This window comes from Amphibalanus amphitrite, unplaced genomic scaffold (assembly GCF_019059575.1).
Source record: "Amphibalanus amphitrite isolate SeventyFive unplaced genomic scaffold, NRLGWU_Aamphi_draft 001033F_arrow, whole genome shotgun sequence".
Classification (NCBI taxonomy): domain Eukaryota; kingdom Metazoa; phylum Arthropoda; class Thecostraca; order Balanomorpha; family Balanidae; genus Amphibalanus; species Amphibalanus amphitrite.
The window spans coordinates 181186-203225 of record NW_024882527.1 but is presented as its reverse complement, the minus strand read 5'-3'; the positions used below and the strand labels follow the sequence as shown (position 1 = coordinate 203225).

At 47.5% G+C, this 22040-nt stretch overlaps 1 protein-coding gene across 1 annotated transcript in view; it reads left to right on the top strand.

Moving 5' to 3' along the window:
• The first annotated feature begins 333 nt into the window (after nt 1-333).
• The window catches only part of LOC122369420 (zinc finger protein 768-like), a 34946-nt gene continuing 13239 nt past the window's right edge, over nt 334-22040 (top strand). Inside the window, exon 1 of the mRNA XM_043344155.1 lies at nt 334-491. The gene's annotated coding sequence lies outside the window, so the exon portion shown is untranslated. The remainder of the gene's footprint in view (nt 492-22040) is intronic.

Below are 22040 nucleotides of genomic sequence, written 5' to 3'. Positions count from 1 at the left end.
CCAATTGAACTCTAAAGATATAGCGTTTGCGCAACTAATGTATTGAATATATGACGCATATGAGTTTGTCAATTTTGAAATTGGAGCCGTCAGCGCTTTCTGAACGCCTCAAGTTGCGACACGGTGTGGGCAGACAGAAACACCAGAGCTGTTTTTAGTCCAGCAGTGGGCGATCAGCGACTGACGTTGTCTGAGGAAAGCCGAAGACAGCTTGAGCTGTAGGCACAGTTGAGACTGCGGCGGGCGGTGGGCGGCGGGGCGGGGCGGGGGCGGCCCGCGGGCGGGCGGTGCGCCGGTGCGGCAGGTGTCTGGTGCCGCCGCTCCCCAGTCCGCCCGGTCGGTGCCGGCCGCTCAGTGGTGCCGGCGCCGGCCGGTCGCGTGCACTGGTGTCGCCGCTCCGCCGGCGCCTCGGCAGTCGGCGTGCTCGGCGTGCCCGCCGGCCGTGCCCGGGTCCCCCTCGCGGGCCGCCAGCACCGCAGTCGCTGCTCTCGGTGAGTCGTCATCGACAGCCGGGCTCCTACCGCCGCGCCGGCAGCCGATGTGTTATCCCTCAGGCCTTCCGTCGATAGCGCGCATAACGGCGGTGACATTAGTTACGCACACTGCAAAAAATATCAGTTCCATTCATTCAAAAGCAGATCATCGGGTCAGGCCTAAAATATCATCTTCCAACACGTCAACCTAAGCCCTAACGGGGAGGGGAGGTATTGGAATATGGAACATGCCCCCCCCCCCACCTCTCTGGCTTTTTGTAACTATTAAAACAGCATTAAAACAGTATCTTTTTAAAAGCAATGACCCTTTAGATCTCGAAAGCGAAGCAAGTTAGCGACTAGCGGTAAACACGTTATGGGATGCAGTCGTACATAGAGTGCATACAGAAGGACGATGTCTTCAATTTTCACTAAGATCATTTGACGCCACAATGATCAAAATAGTCGAAATAGGAGCGTTAGAGGTCAGAAAGTGTTTTTTTTTTTGCAAATAACATCTGAACTTATCAAGCTAGAGTGAAACTAATAATACGATCGAGATTCACTCGTCAATCCACTTCAAAATATATATGTATGTCACTAGACCTCAATGTCAACATGCAAATCATGCGATGCGTCTTGACAAGCTGAACACAATGAGACCTTTCGTGTGGCTGTACCTCTTTTCTGTGAGGACTTAAAAGCAAAAACGTTTTGGTGACCTAACTATGATGACATCACATGACCTTACAGTCAAAATTGCAAACAGTGCATCAAAGATAGTCATGTTTGATCGCAAATGGTGTCATTCATGGTAGAAAGGACCATTACAACGCACATTTGAGGAAAAAATGAAGCATAGATAAAATATAAAAGCATAAAAATTGGGATTTCTCTCAATTGACTTGTATCTATTGGGAGGTCAAGAAATTGTCCTGACCTTAGATCGTTAAGTTGGAAAAATCCGAAATATTCAAGTTATAGGTAACTATGGCATTATTACACATTTTCTTTCTTTACATTTTCTTCTTTGTAAAGTAAAGAAAATGTGTAATAAAAAGTGATGAAAAAAACTATGGCATTATTACACTCTTGAATTTTCAAAGGGTTCGGCCATCTACTGTGGCTCTGATACGGTGGCAAAGTTGCAAAAAGTGATGTGAGGTCTGGTCATTCAAAGTGACCTGCCACCTGGTGACCTGAACTTAAACAGTGGGATGTGACAGCTTGACTTCAATGTGTGAAATTAATGAGAAAATAGGCATGTCAACTTTCGTGGCACTATACACGCCGCGATTTTCGACCTATTTACGAAAAACTGGGGTGGGGGACCGTCGGTGTGCGGTTTAAAGATCTACAAGTTAACTTTTATCGTTAACATTATGACCTAAACCTAATTTGACATTTTGTAATCAAATTACGTTTTATCTTATTTGAAAGAGAATCACAATGACAATGAAAATGTTATACAAGCATGGTGATGAAAATAATAGTACTAAACTGTTTTCACAAAGATGTCTATTTTGACTTTTTGTTGTTGTTGCCCTCCACAAAGGCAAAACTGGTCAACTGGGACAAATATGGGGGCATTCCAGCGAAAGCGGAAAGAGCTTCATAAGAGCACTTGAATATGTTTTTACCACAGACGTAACATATAAATGTGTTCCTCCGCTCATTTATACGTCCCTGATTTTTACGCGACGCTGGGGCTCTATCGGTGCAGGAACTATTCGCTGATAATTTGTCTAAAAAATGGTGAAATCGAAAAAATCCTTTGATAACCTTAGCCGGCATGGCATTTGATCTGAGCTATGAAATGACCAAAAAGATTTTGGGGAATATTTGTTTCTGGTCCCTAAAAAGCTGTTTCTGGCATCTAATTGCTGATCAGCCCCAGAATGCTTATTCGACCCTAATATCTGAATCTGACACCTAATTGCTTCCACACAGCCTAAAGTTGCCAGATCGTCTAGTTGAACTCCGTATTTGCTGTTTGCTGATTCAGCACCAAAACCAAAACATCCAGCACCTATTTTATTCCACGTTTGCCTACCTAATTCGCGTAATCTTCCTGATTTTATGTATCCTAACAAACATGAACGTTGCATTCGGTGATGTCAAGTGCCATTTTCGCCAGTGGAGATAATGATTAATGCCATTTCTAGCCAAAAGAGAATCACTAGCCAGCTATGGTGCAGCATAGCAAGACGCTCCTATACCAGCCCGCTATGTAGAGACTAGAGATTATTGCACCCTCAGCCATTTTAACGTGAAAAGTTTGGATCCGTCACTTCCAGCCAGGCTCTCAGGTCATAAACTGGAGTAAAGCAAAATGTAAACTCTGAACAGACATGCCACGCAACCGGCTCTCTTTTCAATATTATTAGCTTTCTGCAATCATCGTCTGACTCCATCTCGATCAAACGCAGCATCCGGTTTCTACAGGGGCGTTTGACTAACCGGCCACACAATAACCAAAAACAAAATCAAAGCTTCATGCACACATATGACATAAGTAAGAAACGGATGAAAAAGGCACAACCACGGCACAACTCTGCGCGGCAAACAACGGACAATGTCCCACGCAAGATCCCGCGTTTCTTCAGCGGCCTTGAACGGAATGAAAACATTACATTTCTTTTTTGGAGCTATTTGATGACGTCAAAAAATACAATACCCGTTTTAATGGTCAAAATCGAGACAATTACTCACAAAAATGTTTCCCTTTAAGCATTACAAATAAATGCTTTTAAATATTTAAATGACATTGTTTTTTTTCAAACAAATCAATATTATTTGCTTACTTAAACGTCATATACAATGCTGAGATCACTACGGGGCTGTCTTAGAGTGTAGCTGCACAAGCAACCTTTAGGCTAGACTCCAGGGGTCATTATACCAGAACAACATGATTCTACCAGCCAGTAGTTCATTTTTCTACTAGATTGGTGCTACGCTCAGCATTTAGGTGCCAGATTCAGAAAAAAAGAGTAAGGTGTACCGATGAATAGGTGCCAGAAACAGCTAATTAAGGTCATTTTCCATGATTGGTGCTGGTATCCACCAAATAGGTGCTGAGGACCAATTTTGGGGCGAGTCAGCTTTTAGGTGCCAGAAATAGCTTTTCTGGGACGCAATTAAATGGCGTCCAAAGATTTTTACGACCATTGCACGTCGCGTACCGTTTGTCGCTATGTGGTCCACGAGCCGATTTAACCCATTTATGCCCAGGAATATTGACCATCATGAAAATCGACGAAATCAAAATATGTTATGCTCCTACCAGGGCCTTGTATGGAATCGAAAATAATTTTTGCCTGCAGCAAAAGTTTCTCGAGAAAAACGTAAAAAACATGCGTTGCGAAATCGCAACGAAGGGCACACCGGGCGCCATCAGCGTTGCGAAAACGCAACGACGGGCACATCAGACGGACATAAAGTACACTGAACTGCCGTATATGCTAATATATTTTGACAAAACATCAATCAACTGTTGACAACTATTGCTTGAAAATGCGGAACCCACATCCGTCATGCTCTATAACCCGCCTAAGAGCCTCAGTGAGGAAGCATAACTTCATGATTCGCGAACGGGGAGATGGCAACACGGTCATTATCAACCATTTACGTTGTCCATTGCTGTTCATTTAAAGTTGTGGTCGACACGTATCCAGGGTGATGCTTTCTTTTTGGAAGCTAGACAGATCCATTACCTCCACCTATCAGACCCTGCACAGTGCACACTGAATACAATTAAACGGAGGATTGGGAGTAAACCAGTGCCTCTCGTATGCGCGTATATCCGCAATCATTTTTAACCACCCTCCTAGGAGTAAAGTTAAATTCCATTGCAGGTTAGTCGTACCCACTCTCAGCAAAAAGAAAAAAGGACCGATCCGGCTCTAACAAATTACCCGCGTAAGGCGTAGCGCATCACAACAAATCGACTCCCAGTTTATCATGTTTACACCTAATCCAAAATTTTCATGGCCCCACTCTCAGCGACCTTCACGTGTAACCTCTTTCTCGAGACAATGCCAGGACAGAATGGTGATTCGACGTCAATCCGTCCTTTCCATCTTCAGGATAGTTGAATCCTCCTCCACGCCTCATCCCCCTGTTCTGGGCTGGACCGGCAACGCATATCGCAATCGGGCAGCTCACATAGGAGCGCGCCTGTAGCCGGGTGCAGTGAGTGCTTGGGAGGGGGGAAGGGGGTGGGTCATGGGTGGCGGCTGCCCACTGGCTGGGCTCAGTCTCCAGTCTACGATTGACCGTGTCCGGTCAGACAAATGTCTCCCCTAATTCCAATAATCCTGCTAGCTCTAAAAATGGTCTGATTAGATAAAAAGCCTATCAAAGTAAGAAAACAGGCGTATACTCCACATCAAGCAGCTTATGAATCTATGCGAGTTATGAATCCTAAAAATTATTATTTTCCCATGGGTCCGCCCTCATTACCCCTGCCGAAGGGCTCAGCTACCCTCAGAGGGGGCCTATCCCACTATTTGCCGACCCTCAGTTATCTTTTCTAACGTAAATGCTGGTAGTCAGCAGATTCTATCCAGAGAATGGCGATGCCTGTCTGTCGCCTGATACCAGAATACATCCCCGTTATTCATTATTTATGCACAACGTACATAGTAGATCCAATTTCCAAAGGACCTAACTGTCTCTCAGCTCCGTTAGCATCGCCGACCGTTTGATGCATGGGTCCTTTTCCTACCATGCGATTTTCAGATGCATGGGAACACATTGCTTAGTGAACGAACAGCCCGAGGCCGAAAATCTGCGAGAGAAAAAGAATGGAGTGTTTGTGGCTGTTTGAGCCAGCAAATATGAAATGTGTCGCAACATTTTACGTGCGAACGCACCTTGCACTAAACATACCTATATACGTCCCTCATGGCATAGGCGGCGGAGCGGGGGGAGGGGGCACCGGGGCACCGTGCCCCCCTTGATTTTGCCATTTTAACATTATCCCGATAGGCGTTGCATGGAAATGGAAATGGAAAGAATGAGACCAAAAGTCAGCAGTGCTCCCCCCCCCTTAATTGAGGATGTTCCGCCGCTACAGCCTCATGGCTACAAAATGAGAGAGAGAAAGAAAGAGAGAGAGAGAAAGAGAGAGAGAGAGAGGGGGGAGAGAGTTGGGGAACGAGGAGGAGAGGGAGGAAGATGGGGGAGAGAAAGAGAGAACCCACAGCGTATCACGAGTGAAGTCTACTGTTGATATTCATACTTCCGCTACCCTGCCAATGTGCCCATCGTTGCGTTTTCGCAACACCGCTGTCTTTCCGATGTGCCCTTCGTTGCGTTCCCGCAACGCGACCGTAGTCATATTTGAAAATAGTCACAAACCCTTTTTGTAGCATTATTTCTTAACAAAATGCATATCTACGCTATTGTAGGGACTCTGCAGAATATGTTTACACAATTTTCATTACGATATTATTAAGCACTTAGCCTACTTATCTTGGTTTTCGTGACGTCATCACTCACAAAACCTTCGACTTCCCTCTGGGAGCTCTAGGCAGTAACTTACCGGCCGCACAGACTTGTAACTGCGTAGTATCATGCGCACAACCATGCTACACACGCTGAAACTTGTCTCATCGGTTAGTCTCTTTTACACACTTCTCAAGCTTCGATCACGTCGACGCTTGCTTGCGTTGCGAAAACGCAACGAAGGGCGTAAATGGGTTTTAAAGGGGGGGGGTGAGGCGTCCCCTCTCCTCTAACTAGCAAGGCGTGGAAATCGCGGAGCCCAGCCCCTGGCAGCAGAGTGCAATTGATTTGAAAAAAAAAATCGGGGATCAGTGAAACGTGATACCTACTCCTCACTCTCCTTACGACAAAATGGATGTGTCTTGTGTCCCTGTGATCCAAGGAGGTTGTGACCTCCTTATTGGATGCCAACGGGAGAAAATGAAATCGTGCCCGATTTTATTGCAATTGTCAAAATCGATAAACATAGACGTTATACCATGTTTATATTAACATAACCGTTATATATAGCATAACAGATAACTTTTTTGTCTTGGGTAAAGGTTAACACGCATTGATTGCATAACACGCTAACACGTGTTCAATGCGTTCAATGCGTTAACACGCATTGAACTCAAGAATGATTCATGAGCTAAATCAACACTTTAACCTGTTTTATTTATCGACGGTCCTTGATTACAGTTACCTGGATACGGGTACCTGTTTTGTGAGCTTCACTACGATTACACAGAGAAGGAACAGCTTGTGCTACGTGACGCACCTGGCTTCTGTGTCGTTCAGAGGTCACGTCCTGGACCCTGTGACCCCCCTAAAGTACACCTCCATTCGCCACTGCGGCTGGAGATCCGCTGGCGTCCCGCGAGAGTTCCGGTGACCGCCGCGGGCAGCGTGCCGGATACACGGAGCACGCACTGCGGCTCACAGGCGCCGACAGCGGCCTGCCGAGCCGAGAGCCACGAACTTTGGTCCGTCCCTGGAGAGGCGAATAAAGGCATAGTTACCGTCATTTTCAACCAAACTCAATATTTGCCATTCAAAGTAAGGACATCAAGAGAAAAAGTTAAATGTCTGCTGTGTGGAAAAATGTAGATAACCTAGCAGTTTTCGCGTGTTTATACAATGAACATCTCTGGCATACCTTTGTCATCTGTCCGTATTCTAATATAATCGATGAAGCATTCAAAAGTTACTGATCTTACTGGTGTCTGTCGGGATTTTGCAATTACGCGATTGCACAAATTACACTTGTTTTATAAAGAATGTGCCAGATAATCCCGACGTAGAACGGTGGCGTAGAACGGCTCCATCACGGCTGTACAGTTTGTTCTCAAAACTGATCTGGGCTAACCCCCATATGTGGGGGTTAGATGACTATTGACCCCTACAAGTCACTTGGTGTCTCATTTTATAAGTGCCCACGTGCAGGACCGTCCTTGACCAGCAGCGCCCACCGGATTGGCTGGATCAACTGCCGTCAAACCCTGCCCTGCCCTGGTCTCCTATATCGACGACAGAGATCAGTTATATGGGTGGCGGCCACCAGGTCAGTTAGATACTCACGCTACTGCAGCCGCACTCGTGCTCGCGCTACTTTTTGAATAAAGTCCGCGGCAATGCGTCCTGTTAGACCCTGTGTCATCCCCGAACTGATTCAATCCATCTTATAGTTAGCATCGTGTATTACTTGATTACAGCATTGATTACCTAAGTCAATTGATTCAAAAACCTATAAATAACAATTAACCCTCGCCCATGTAGGGGGGGGGGGTTGGTGCAACCCCCCCCTGAGGTTTTTCGGAAATAGTGCAAAAACGGCGGCGCGCAGCGCCGCCAAATTTTGGGTACCTTATGGGGCAAATCTTGCGCATCTTTTGATAAAAAAAATTTGACCGGGTCATGTCAGGTCACGGAGTTATGACGTCACAAAGGGAACAGCCTCCGGCCGGATTTTCACAAACTGAGTGCCAACGCCCGAGGTTTCCTGCCGGTGGTACGGACATCGGTTGATGGATCGTGATGAAACTTCCCATGCATGTTGGGGCAAGTATTGGCTATCATATGGTATAAGAAACTTGACCGAGTCAGGTCAGGTCACGGAGCTATGACGTCACAAGAGGAACAGCGTCCGGTACTATTTTTGAAAAGCGCCCGAACCACTATTTTGCTAATTCTTGTCACCTCAATGGGAATATGCAGCAATATTAGCTTCTATAGGGAGCAAATGGACCTTCCAAATCCAAAAATACAATCAGATTTCAAAAATTTAAATTTTGATTTTTCGAATTTCTGCCGCCGACTGTGACCTTGCCGACTTCCGGCGCTCCCAACGCGCCATTTTTAGAGCTAGGGAAACGAAATACATACCAAACGATAGAGAATTGATCAAGGAACACGATAGTGAAGGTTTCAAGTCGATATCTCCCACCGTTTTGCCGCAATCGCCGCGGAAATTTGAAAAAAAGTCTATTTTTCCGAAAATTTGACCTTTGACCGGTCAAAAGTAGGTCAAATGTTGACCTAGGACCAAAAAATATACCACCAATCGCGAGATCTCGGCGAGAGCAATCCGTTGGTCTTTTCCGCTAAGCTCTACGACGCTCCGTTTTCAAACGCCAAGGGGGGGGGGGTCGCACCAACCCCCCCCCCCTGCATGGGCGAAGGTGGCAGATCGCCGTTTACGGGCGAGGGTTAAGTTTGCATTGCCTAATTCATTTTGTTGAAATTAAAACGGAACTTGAACACATTTCGGTGCAGTGCGCCCCCATCGCGCTGTTTTGAGTGGTATCTCACAGGAATTACGGTTTAGATTGGTGTTAAGAATACACACAATTGGTCATTTTTCGTCGTGGACAGCCTTCAATGCTGTTAACTTCTAACGGCTCGCTTTATACTATATGGCGAGTGCTGCAGCCGGAGTGCCGAGTGCTGAGCTGCGGGGAGGGGAGGGGAGGGGTGCGCGGGCCGCGGGCGGGTCGGGTCGGCCGGCCGGCCTGCCGTCTGGGCCGCCGGCCGCCTTTGTCGGCTGCTGTGCGCCGCCGACGGTCGACCATGAGCCTGCCTATCGACTGAGCGGGCCGAGCCGCGGCCGGGTCCTCAGCTGCGGCAGCCGCCTATTTCGGGCGCTCCAGGTCGGGTCGCCGGCCGCCGACCGGCCGCCACTCGAGCAGGCGCGACACTGCAGCCGGCCGGCAACACGCAGCGGCGCACACACGGCAACACGCAGCGGCGCACACACGGCAACACGCAGCGGCGCACACACGGCAACACGCAGCGGCGCACACACGGCAACACGCAGCGGCGCACACACGGCAACACGCAGCGGCGCGGGCACACGGTAACACGCAGCCGGCTGGGGCATTGTACTTACTGCAGAGCGGGGCAGAGCACCTCACAGCAGAGCTGGGCAGAGCACAGCCACAGCCAAACATCGACAGCAGAGCAGCGGACAGGAGCAGAACACTGCTCACAGCTGAGAAAGTCGTTCAGTAGCAGATTGCAGTTTGCGTTGAGCTGACAATTGCAGTAGTCCTCCAGATATTGTGGGTCGCTTGGGATGAAACATGAATAGCCAGACAGCAGCCTGCACTGGGACTGGTGGTCTGAAGCGAGGCGGCGGCGCCTCGCCAGCCCGTCCCGTCGCCCACTCTCAGCGATGTCGGGCTGGTGAGGGATGTGGGCCGGCCACTGAAACCGTCAGGCTGGCGAGGGCCGCCTGCCGCTCGATCGGGCAGGTCCTGGAGCGGTGCGGCACTCCTCTCTGGAGGAGGCCGTGGCGGGGTCGGCGCGCAGCTCTGGAGGAGGCCGTGGCGGGGTCGGCGCGCAGCTCTGGAGAAGGCCGTGGCGGGGTCGGCGCGCAGCTCTGGAGGAGGCTGCACGGGCGTCCCGGCCGGGGCTGTGGGGACTCGGTGCCCCAAGTCTGTGTGGGCTGATCGATGGCTCTCAGCCACGCCACACAGTACGTCCAGGATTGCGCGCGGACGAGACGACCGGCGGCACCGAGCCGCTCTGCCAGTTACCTCCGGCGCTCTACCACTTTCAACTGCCCGAGTTCCTCAGAGTCAGCAGATCTACCCTCTCTGAGGTACTCACAGTCGGCAGCTCTGCCCTCCCAGAGGTCCCCAGATGCCGGCAGCTCTGCCCTCTTTGAGTTTCACGATGCCAGCAGCCCTGCTCACCCTCTCCGGACTGACGGCGTCCTTCACTTCCATCAAGTACATATACTAGCCGTTAGTCGAACCTGCACGGCGTCCCCTGGGCGGGCTCCAACTGTTTTGGATATTTACATCCACCAATGCGTGTGGGCTGAGGAGGTTCTTCAAGCGTTTCTTTGGGAGAGTTACGTCTATCATTTTGACGGTTCTCCAGACCATTATTTTCTTGTTCTTACGCCTCGTTTAGACTTCCTATCCATTGCCGAGTGGACCATCATATCAGTTGTTAGGATAAATGATAGCAATGATATGTAACAATGATATGATATATATGTACCTATCAGTATGTGGCACATACATACGAATACGTACGTACACTCCAGCATAAACTGTTTACTTTTTATTTGATCTGTTGCTTCTCGGCGGATACAGTTCCTCAACAGTGGCTACCTCAGTGTTACAGTATTGTGACCTCTGAGTAAGTAAACTCGGCGATCTCCCGGTAAATTCCGCGTTACCTCCATCTATGCGCGATCACCCAGTCCACCTCCAGCCTGCAGACGCGGCCAACACCTGCAGTCGGGCGGGTAGGGTCGGTGAGAACTTCTCACCGCTGTAGGCCACCGCTTTCTATTGTTAAACTCGCTTCTCAGCAACTTACCTTTGAAAAGTTGCTATAGTTCATGTATAAACTATTATATTATACGTACCTACTATATTAGGAGTACATATATTCTTTATTAGTTTTATATGTTTGGCATAATTTGGTTGAATAAAGAAATAGAAGTAGGTATTTGATTTGCCTATTAAATATATCAGGGGCGTCGCCGACGGGGGGGTCGGGGGGGTCGTGACCCCCCCACTCTTGAAAACTGGGGGTGTCGACCCCCCCACTTTTTGCGATGCTGAGTATGCTTTTTTAGCTTTTATGTCAGTGAAGCAGGCGTCAGCAACACCAACAAATACATCAGATTCAAAATCGCTTCAAGAGCTCCCTAAAGCCAATTAGCCAATTACCTAAAGGTCAATTAGCTGTGGGCGGGGAACACCAGCACAACAATGTTTTTAAGTAGCCCCCATCCTAGTATACCTTTTATCCCTCAAAGGATTGGACGCGCCAAAACTGCCCCGAGCGTTCGTCTGATCGTTAAAAAAAAAAAATGGTCGCAGTCGATTCGTCGGATCAGTACCTAACTACAAAACTACAAACTAGCCTCAGCCCCATGGCTACCGTCACAACTAGCTGTACAGTGCACATGTAGGGGAAAGGGAGTTGCAGATGGAACCGTCTCGGGCTTTCGCAAAGAAGTCGCGCAAAAAGGAGCCGAATGCAACAAAACTTCCGGTGCGCTCGAGTTAATCACCTACTTAAAATAAATCGATATCCCTGATTCAAATAAAGATGACCTTAGTTCACTTTTTCATAACGTGCTTTTAATTGATAGTGTAGTTTTTGGAGCTGATTTTGAACTTAGCGCCCATCTGAACATTTAAGAAGTAGTTGTGTTGCTTATTCATATAACATGCTAGGAAGCAATCGGTGGTGGTCATCCACTATTAGGTACTGGTCGATCTGACCTGACCTGATCTACCCCAAATGCATGGAGTCATCATCTTCGTTCAAAACTAAGATAACATTCGTAATCAGAACCTCGAAAAACCATCACAACTTACATTCGTTAAGTTCTAGCAGGTCCCGAGTTTCTCTACTTATTGGCCATGACCTGAGTCCTGAGATGACCCGAAAACTTGTAAATGGGTATCATCGGCTTTCTCTCGTCACGGGAAGCATGCTATTTTTTCCGCAAACCTGTAGATCGATCAGGGGTCGAAAGCATGCCTCAACGTTAGTTTAGTATACGTTATACGTTAGCGACTGGGAAACCACCAATAGAAGGGCTACAGTGAAGCAGAAAACTATTCGATAGCTCTTTTAACGCTCTTTCGCTAGCTTCGCGTTAGATTTCATCTCAGGTCTATGTTTGGCCCATAAGAAGGCAAACAGCTAACTGGTGAGATTCTGCCGAAACATCTGCTTTGCAATAACTTTCGATTCCGTGAATTTGTATGGTATGTACATATGTTGTCTTGTCACCACCGTCTTGATCTCTTTGAGACGCGTCACATGAGTTAAAATTTGCCCATTCAGAATTAACGTTAAAACGACCTCAGGTCAACGTTATGTCCTGATCGGAAAAGGACCTCCTGCTGCATATGAATGGACCCGTGTTGTTGAGCTGAACAGTGAACACCTTCCAGGTGCTGTCATCGCTCTACCGCGTCTTCGTCAAAAGTTGTAGAAAAAAAAATGCTGGTGGCCATCGATGGACATTTCCACTAATGACCTTTCGAGTCATCACTCGCCATAAGTTGCACCCTGTCCCCGGCAATGATGAGCTGATTTGTCATGGCTCCAAAGATATTTTGCGTTTCTGACGAACTTTTTCAAAGCAGGAGGCATTCGTGCTTTTTCTAATTTCTCATTATTTTCTAATGATGAGGTCACGTATTTGACCTGCCTTCAGATCATAGATGTAAATCCTCAGTTAGAATCATAAATTGCTGACACGTATAACCCCATACATTAGGTACATATACAGTGTACCAAATTTCGAAGTTATGGGAGAAAAGCTACAAGAATGGCGAGAGGGGAAAGTTTTTATAGAGGTATACCGTATAACTGAACTTGACATGGCGACCTGACCTTAAGTGACCAGTGATAATTTTTACGCAAGTGATGTAGGTAGGTATACCTACCTAATAGGTTATACCAAATTTGGCGGCGCTGCGCGCCGATTTGTTACACACGCACACACACGCATACGCACGCACAAAACTGGGAAGTGTGGCAAAAAAAACACCCCTACCCATCGGGTGAAGACTAGAAACCCGACCCCCCCACTCAAAAATCCGTGGCGACGCCCCTGAAATATATCATTGCTATTCTTAGCTCACCCCAGGATTGCGGTCCGCATATAACCCTCGCCCCAATGAAGAACACGGCCTGCTTGGGAGGCAGGTGCTGCCCCTGTCTAACTTCCGAAAGGATAGCCATAAGAAGCTGCCATCAACGGCAATCGAGAGATCTGAACAAGAAAAATATTTATAATACCAAATCTATGCTTTAGAATGTCACAGTCAGGTCAAGGCCAGGGCAATGCTTAAAATTTTCACTACTGGTTTCGAAGCCCAGTCAACGAAGCATTAAGTGACATTGATCACCCAGAACACGCTCTGAAGTTGCCAAGACAAGATGCAGTCCGTAGGATATCAAAAAAAGTTAAAGGTCAATATTATGTACCTCAGGCGACAAAGACCATGATTAACCTTCGCCCGGGTGGGGTGGGGGGGGGGGGCGTTTTTGGCCATACCTGCCAGTTTTTGCATGTGTAAAGAAAACCGCGGCTCGCAGCGCCGCAATACTAAGTATAGCTTATGATACATCAATTTCACATCGTGTGTTAAAAAGTTTGACCCCAGGTCACAAAAGGTCAGGTCAACAGGTCAAGTTAAGTGACCATGCCCTTAAAAAAAACTTTGTGGTTCTGTCATTCCTTCAGTTTGCATCCCAGAACTTTGAAAAGTCGGGCTAGTGTATGAGGGAATCACTACTAACAAGTAGTAGGTATATTTCGGAATTTTGATACCGGTGACCTAAGGTCAGGTCAATTTTGCGACTTCTCTATTATAAGTCAATGGGAGAAAGTTTAAATGCTCTGCCTTCGGACGAGAACACCCTCAAAGATCGGGACACATGTGAAAATGGCACACTGATGCGGAAAATTGCTCCTGGGACCCTTTTAATGCCCCTGAGGTCATTTCACGTCATCAAAGGCCTCTAGCAGTTTTTAAACAATAACTTTGGATAGGAGCATGCTAAAGCGCTGAAAACACCATGGGTGCGTTCAGTTCAACGACACAAATCGATTGATATGCAACATGGCCTTTTCTGTGACCTTGACCTGAGGTCAAATTTTGAAGTTTACCTATCAAATTCAACTTATAGTTCATTCGACGCGTCTTGACGAGAGAAACACGATGCCGGTAAAATCAGCGTTATAGAAGCATGCTGTCAAAAGCTGTATTCCGCAAAGACGTCAAAGTTTAAGTGTTTTTTTTTTTGCCTCTTGAGGCTTAACCGTTGACCTTAGGTCAAATCTGAGAACAATATTCAGAAAGACTTTTGAAAGAGCTATGGAATGCGCTTTTTTGCGGCGATGTAGCTTTATTGGTTCCCGACTTATGCGCCGCTTTGTGAAAAGTTATCAAAATCGGGAACCAAACTTCGTGATAATTTTACTCTTGGTGACCTCCAGTGACCTCAGCGATGACCTGATCGAAAAAAGACCTGTAAGTTTCTGAAACATTTTGTAGCGAGCTATACCTGTACAGGGTGTCCCAGAATTACCCGGACATTTATTTTCTGGCTAAAAGTGCGATTGCGCTCGATTCTAATGATATACAAGCATCATACTTTTATAAGATATCCCTTAGCTATCGAGCTTGGGGACTGTGTGTTTTTGGTGACCGGTAACGACTCGAGTCAATTATTATCCAGAGTCAAGTAAGAGTAGTCCTTTTCCGTTTTCAGCTTAAGCCACTAATAGGCAACCATGGTGAATCAACTCCCGTTTTCAACTTTGTAAACGAACTTTCGGCATGGTTTTTGCTGGAGAGCTTCAGCAGCTCATCTGCAAGCAGTTAGGATTGAGCAAAGCGCAATTATATCGGCTAACGAAGCCAGAGAGAGCAAGAGATAAACCTGATTGACAAGCTTGGGCTCGGCCAAAAAGGGCCATGCACCAGTTGTCAAACGGGTGGTTGCTTGTCATGGACAACAAACGTCACTGATCTAGCTAAAAACTAGCTAAACGATAGATCATGAGGATTATCTAAAGAACATCAGTCTACTTTCCACCACTATCTTCGCAAAATTTTGGAATTTGGGGTCCCTCGCCTGAACAATATGCGAAAACTACGGGAAAAGCAGCGAAACTCACTACAATTCATCCTAAAAATATAACAAATACAACAAAAAATTATATTGAAGCACACTTTGTGGTCTAACCCGCGCCCCACTGGGGTCTGCGTATAACACGCCCTACTGGGGGGGGGGGGGCTATTCATAGCCCCCCCTCCTAACTCCGAAACTACTGGGCCGATCGTCAAAATTCAAACGGCGTCTGATAGCCCCGGAAAAACTGTCGAGCGAAACCTAATTTCATTGACCTTGAGGTCACCGATGACGTCACAGGTCAGGTCAAAGTAAAAATTATTAGCATTTTTGCTTGTTCACGTTTTGGGCTCTGGCCGCCGTCTTACAAGTCAGATCAGGCTCATTTTTGGTTCACACACTCGTGAACAGATGCTCTAGATACTCTGAGGGTACCAAACTTGAACTTTGATTTTCAGGTCAAGGTCAGGTCATCACAGGTCACGAAAATATTATATCATCCGTCGGTCACGTGACACATGTTTTATGGTCCATTTAGGCCACAAATTTCGAATTTGATGTCGTCTGTGTCATTCGAGGTCATTTTGAGTCAAATTTAGCTTAGGTCAGGTCACTTTTAGGTCAAAAAAGGTCAAATTTTGAAGTTAAAATTTTTCAACAAAAAAGGTGTCTATTGGATGCAGTTTGAGCTCAGGAACACGATGGTGCTATTTATATTGGCGTACGATGTCAAATTCGTGCTGAAAAATTGATTTGAAAAATTAATAATTGTTAATTTTTTGCAATAATGCGTATAACTTGGCCATTTTTGAAGATATTTAGCTAAAACTTGCTAGAGTTAGTCATGATAATGCGTTCTATCATATATATTCCGGTTTTTTCGAAAAATCAAAAAAATTCGAAAAAAATGTAAAAATATAAATTTTTGAATTTCATTATATAAAATTTTCAAAATTTTCAAAATTTCGAAAATCCGAGATAGCAGTTTGATAGCGCAGTCTATTCTGAGTCCTCTCATGCAAAGAAATTGGATCTATCTCAAAAACTGAGCTCTTGAGAGCGATTGCCGTGGTTCAATGTTCAATGTCATTTCCGGCCGACCTATGGTAGGTACGAAGTTCAAATTTTGACACAAGGTGTAAAATTGATGCAGCCGAAGGTACTGAAAGTTTGGCGTCGATACGTCAAGCGGTTTGGAAGTTATTGCAGAAAAACGGGAGGGGGGGGCTATAAATAGCCCCCCCCAGTGGGGCGCGGGCTAACGAAGGTATTCTGTCATTTGAACCGCCCGAAAAAGGCGTGTGTGAACGTCAGATGGCTACAACGCCCCAACAGCAGAGACGGCCAGGCACCCGTCGAAAATCAAATTGTGAGACATTTTGAGCCACCGTGCACTCATTCGGCTTGATATGCTGGCACAACGACAGCCGTTAGCACAGAGTACTACTGCGGTAATATTCTATCAGTAAAAAAAAACTGGATGCCGTAAACCAAATGGCCATGAACGGGTTTGTTTTGGAAACCAAATCTGTTGGAAGCCAAAGGTCCCGCCATGTTCAGACATGGAGCTTCTCCACTTCAGATGTAAAAAACGCTGCAAAAGTGGTTTAGGCAGCAATTTTTGTTTTGGGGGATAATGCCTTATGACCTGGGAACACTTTGATGTTAAAGTTTATCTTATATGATCGTATTATCCTCCGGCAACAGGTCAAAGAAAACAGGCCTTCACCCAGTTTCGGGAGAGCCGTAAAACAACTGAGACCAGCAATGGCTGGCATTTTCAATCATTGTCGGCTGATCTTGTAACAAGCGTATCTATTGCATGTACTATTTCACAGCCACCCTAGTTGGCTATATAGGACGATAAAAAGAAAAAGGCGCAATCATGTTTGCCTTATATTATACGCTAATTAACAATGTCCGGGTAATTCTGGGACACCCTGTATATTGCTTTTTACGGCGTCTTTCCAGCTTGCTTCCTTTTCGACTTTCGAGATAACATGGGTGGCCAAATAGGCCCCCCACCATGGCGAAGTTGGTTGAGAGGCCCACTCGGGTGCGGGTTTATGGGGTATTGAATAGGATATGTGTGACACCTGTTTTATGGGTCACTTTGCTAATATAAATAAATGGGGATACTAAATAAGTACTATATGGACCAGAGTTGAATACCTAAATTTCCTGCCATAAGTTAGACCAAGGTCAGATCAAGGGAGGTGGACACTGGACGGACGGTGCTACACGCTACCGTTGATCACCTACGAATTCAATAAACTTAGTACGTAGAATGCGTTATTATCTAAATAATGCCGTTGGCTATTTGTCCATCATGACAGGTCGACTGTCAGGTGTTTCAACCGTCAACGTGAGGTCACCGGCTCAATGTGTGCTTTGCCGTGGGGTCACTGGCTCAGTGTGTGTTTTGCCGTGGGGTCACCGGCTCAGTGTGTGTTTTGCCGTGGGGTCACCGGCTCAGTGTGTGTTTTGTGGGTCACCGGCTCAGTGTGTGTTTTGCCGTGGGGTCACCGGCTCAGTGTGCGTTTAGCCGTGGGGTCACCGGCTCAGTGTGTGTTTTGCCGTGGGGTCACCGGCTTAGTGTGCGTTTAGCCGTGGGGTCACCGGCTCAGTGTGAGTTTTGCAGTGGGGTCACCGGCTCAGTGTGTGTTTTGCCGTGGGGTCACCGGCTCAGTGTGTTTTGCCGTGGGGTCACCGGCTCAGTGTGTCGATGGGGACACGGACGCGGCGGTCGCTCTCACGGTTCGGCGGGGCCGCGGCGCTGTGCTGAGCGCCGCTCGGCGGATGTTACAGTTCGCGACGCCGCTGGACTTTGCCGATTTGCCGATCGACCCGGTACCGGGAACCTGGGGCCGGTGACCGGGCGTGGCGCGTGGCTGACCTGAGCTGTGACCCGCCGGCCGGTTCAGTGACCGCCGCCGCCGCCGGCCGTCGCTCTGTCGCCGGCCGGACCGTCGGCTTCAGGGAGCGCCACTCGCTCCGACGGCCGGCCGGTCGCCTTTAGGTTTGACGTACCAAGGTTCAATGTCAGGCCGCGCCGCGGCGCGCAGTATTGATTAGCCGCGCTCGTTTGGGCGCCGGCAGGTGGGCTGGGAATGGTCTGTGGATGGTCTGTGGATGGTCTGGGGTGGTCTGGGGATGGTCTGGGATGGTATGGAGGTAGGTGATTGCTGATATACCAGCAATTGGCGGTCTGATTAGAGATGCAAAGCCGGAGCGGGAACTGCTGGGAGATTGAAACTGTTGTCTGAATCGGAGCCGTCAAAATACGTTATCCCATTTCCAAGAGTGTGCCTTGTTTTGCTAGGTTGGGGACTTTTGCTCTTTATCTTAGACGAACTCTAAGAGTTGTAAACAAGCCAACTCCCTGCACGAGAGTTTGGTGTGAGTTTGGAGCTGAAATTCAGTGTGAACGACATGCAACTTGCAATTTAAAACATTAGACGGTGTTCGAGATCTGCTTGTGAATATGCGAACAAATGATTCATCTTTGTGTGCCTAGTCATATATTCTATTGTCATATATGTATTCATTCACACCTGTAGCTCAAATGATTCAAGAAATTGGTGTAATACGCAAGCTCAATGAATCATAGGATAGTTAAATTGGTGAATAAAATGTATTTTAGTTTACTGATTATCACCTTTTCACTGCATGTTCCTTGAAATGTAGGTATGCGACTTTAACCCTATTCCTGGTGGGGGGGGCCTCAGGAGCCCCCCCCCCTGAGGTTTTTTGGTTATTTCTCCCAAACGCGTTGAGCTAGGAAGCTCAAATTTTCTGACTTTTCCTAAAAGGCTTCTACGCAACATGTCTGAAAATTTTGAGTTGATCTGACCTCAGGTCAGGTCACCAGAGGCGGTTTGGTGACCCTACCTTAGAAAAGTTTGCAATCACGCCAGAGCTAGAGTTTTTGACCGATCAATTTCTTCTCTTCAGGGTTTAGTTAGGGTACCAGTATGTGCAATTTGTATATCTCGGAATTTTGATATCGGTGACCTAAGGTCAGGTCAATTTCGCGACCTCCTTATTATAAGTCAATGGGGGAAAAATCAACTCCCTGTTTTTACCACTAAAACGGGTCGGAATGGCCCCATATACCATACATGACTTCATATACGATCAACCTTCACTACCTTGAGGTCTGTTTTGCTGTTGGGCAGCTGTGAGGTCATGTGACGTCATCAAAGGTCACCAAAGGTTTTTGGCCAATAACTCCGTACAGGAACAAGATACAGACGCGTGGATGGTCTCATTGTGTTCAGCTCGTCAAGACGCATCGAATGATATACATGATGACCTCGAGGTCACGTGACCTGAGGTCAACCTTTGACCTTGACCTTTCGAGGTCAACATATATATCATTCGATGCGGATTGACGAGAGGATCACGATGATGCCCTTAGTTTGTTCCTATCTTGACTAATTCGAAAGTTATTCGAGAAAAACTCTCCATATCTAGCGCCTCCATTTTGACTTTTTCGACCCCTGTGACGTCATCTTTGACCTGACCTGAAAATGACCTAAGTAAAAATTGTAGATCTTGGCCGTGCGTATCCGATGCCGTTTACCACTTGTCGCTATCTTGCTTCAATCTCGAGATCTCAGGGGGGGCCGAATCGGCCCCCCCCCCGCCAGTTTCTTGTCCCGGCGGAGCCCGCCAGGAATAGGGTTAAGGACCGCCTTTCTAACTCCGCCTGTATTAAAAAGTACATTTCTCACAGATCTGTGGAGGTCAGAAAGTCTTTGATGTTCCTAACAGTTCCAAAGTCACTGGTCAGTAGGTATAACAGTCAGTGAGTCACCATTTACGTCGGGCGCAGTGAAGTGAGCGCTAATTGACCTTGACAGACTGCGTCCAAGACCCTTTTGAACAAACGACAAACGAATAACACCAGGCTCAGTTGCATGATTCACCGGTCCACCTCCCTCTCTCTCTCTCTCTCTCTCTCTCTCTCTCTCTCTCTCTCTCTCTCTCTCTCTCTCTCTCTCCTCTCTCTCTCTCTCTCTCTCTCTCTCTCTCTCTCTCTCTCTCTCCCCCCTGTGCAGTATCTGCCCGTTTGACGTCCGCGTGCTTTGCGGCACAGCATGTGGTCAGGCGCACACTTAGTGCTGCCACCTGTCGAGAAAAGCGGCAATCTTAGGATTAGCTCTGACGACGGAGCACTGTTTTAGGGAACGTTGAGAGTGTTTGTGTCCTGAGCATGGGAAAACAAAAGTTTCCGGAATCAGAGATTTGATGGAAGGCATGAAAATGTAAAATTTTGCCGGAGCATGTATGTTGTCCATTAGAAAGCTGCTTTCTCGAATTCGAATTACCTACTTTGATTTCAGCTTTGCATCTGACACCAAGCGCGTTAGCTAAAATTGCTCAACTATGCTTTAGTTGTTAGCAATAATATGTAGGAGCAGCTCCACACCGCAAGTGCGCACAATTACGCTTCGAGCGTGGCTCAACGGAACGCCGCTGACCACAGAAACAATCCAGTGACATCGACCCTCTGACGACAGCGGAATTCCGGCCAGACGATGGCTATCTGCGACAAAAGCTGCGCATGGGAACACCCAATACCCGGCGATTGGGGGGGGGGGGGGAGCGGCACTGCGTGACACCTACCGGAGTAGCGCGGCGTTACGATCGGCAACATTGATGCCACAAGCAACTGGTGTCTCACGGTCCTTTTGATACAAATGAAAACTAGCTTTTTACTATCTCCCAGTCCCCTCCTGCGCGTATAACTCGTAAGCCGAATCCCCTCGGAAGACGACTTAAGAGGTGGTCTGATTAGAGATGCAAACCCGGAGCGGGAAGTGTTGGGAGGTTTAAACCGGTGTCTGAATCGGAGCCATCAACAAACGGTTATCCCATTTCCTTAAGATTGTGCCTTGTTTTGCCTTGTTTTGCTAGATTGGGGTTTTCTATTGCTAGATTGCTAGATAGATAAGGGGTGGTCACTAGCTGCAGAGGATTCTTCAGCTGTACCCTTCAGCGACTACTCTATCGTATGACAAACATCTTCCTCTTAAAGGAAATAGTTCACTTTTAACATGGGGTTTGGAACTGGAATAGCAGTTTTGTTGCTTGCGCTGAGACTAGCACAAAGCAGAAGCTTTTACGGCCCAACGATCACCCTAGACGAAGATATTCCATTTTTCGTTCCGAAAAGAGTGCCTTGCAGAGGAATGCGTGCCTTGCTGAGGAATGCAGTCACGTCATCGTCAGCCAATCAGAATGCTGCTTACAGCCGATGGGTTTGTCCTACGCAACATGATTGGTCAACGCGTAATAAGCTTCCGCGTCAAACATTATTTTATATAGAATATAGTTCTTCTTATACTAAAATATAGAAAATAATCCTTTTTACAAAAACGTTTTGTTTTATTTTCTGATCATTTTGAGCATAAAAAAACATAAATCCACAGCAAAATACTAATTTCAGGAAAGTGAACTATTTCCTTTAATCGGCAAGTTCTGTTTTCGATGGTTGCCTGAGCGCTTCTCAAATAGTGATTTCTGTCGAGTTCTGTGCCTGTGGGTATTTAGTCACCTATCTGCTCAACTAGTGAGTACAGTGACTCCCGTCTAATGCGATACCTGATCTGCTCGGCGACTGGCCACTCCTCTCTGCGATGCCTCTCGGCCGCTCGGTCGGCGGCCGCGACCTGTCTCGGCGGCGGCCGGGACTCTCAGCTGGAAATAGCCGCCGGCGGCGGCGGCGCGGCGGTGCAGCGCTGACCGGGGCGCGTGTCGTCGGGCCCGGCAGCGGCGCCGTGTCGCGAGCTGCCGCCTCCGACGGGGACGGCGGCTGACGTCAGCGCGGGGGCGGCGCTCACGTCACGGCCGCCGGGCCGCTGCGCGCCGGCCTTGGGGTCGGGGAAGGACATCGATCGCCTGTGGCGCGCCGCGGGGCGGCCGGGTCGGGTCGGGTCGGCCGCGGGA